Genomic DNA, 931 nt, shown 5'->3' with positions numbered 1-931 from the left:
AGGGGTGTGTCGTGTAGAGAAATGCACTTTGAAGGAATTATGACGAAAAACAGAATAGGGATTTTTGGTTGTAGTTCTCAATAACTATGCACTGATGCTTACAGCATCTGTGGCATTTTTGTATGTACTAAATATCTTAATCAGGGTTTTTAACATGTATTGCACAACTGAACATGAAGTGCTGTCTTGTTGTGCAAAGATCAAACCAGCCCCAAACATTGTCAAACAGATGAAGCAATCAAAAATTCCTGAAATGGAGAACATATTCTCCACCAGCATCAGCCTGGGAAAAAGACAGATCTATAGGATCATGATTGATAGGGCTGATGTATCAAGGCGATAGAGCAGTTAAGGGTACATATCATTCAACATTCAATTAATCTAGCCCTGCCGCACCGTGTTCAAACTACAAAAAAAAGATTGATCCCATTTTTCCCCATCCCCTTTATAAAGGATGCGTAAATTCAGTCCCCGACATTTCACGAAAGCAGTTACGCCAGTTGCCTGCCACACTCAAACACCTCTATTTATGGATCATCCTAATTTAGAAGCGGTGCAGGGAAACGATGTTGTGAGAAAGAGTACATTGCTTTGGGTATTTTCCCCTTTGAGTTTTTATTTCAGAATGTGTTTGCCATTACAGCTCTGGGGATCTCTTTCAGAAGGGTCTAAGAATTGTATTCATCCTTTCTAATGTACTAGTGTTTCAGAATTGGGCCCTCAGTCTTTTGCAAAAAAAATAAATAAATTTTACTTTGATTTATTTCCATAAATAACACTTTCACATGCGAAAGGTATGTGAATATGATTTGATTTTCTTATCAGTAAGTTATCAAAGGAAAAGCATTACATTAACATCAAAATTAGAAAATGAGCATATATTCGATTTCCCGAAAAATAGAAATAATGTCTTTTTTAATGGGGGTTAACG

The sequence above is a fragment of the Penaeus monodon genome, chromosome 32, assembly GCF_015228065.2.
Source record: "Penaeus monodon isolate SGIC_2016 chromosome 32, NSTDA_Pmon_1, whole genome shotgun sequence".
Taxonomy (NCBI): Eukaryota; Metazoa; Arthropoda; class Malacostraca; order Decapoda; family Penaeidae; genus Penaeus; species Penaeus monodon.
The sequence above is the reverse complement of the archived record's forward strand: the minus strand, read 5'-3'. Positions refer to the sequence as shown.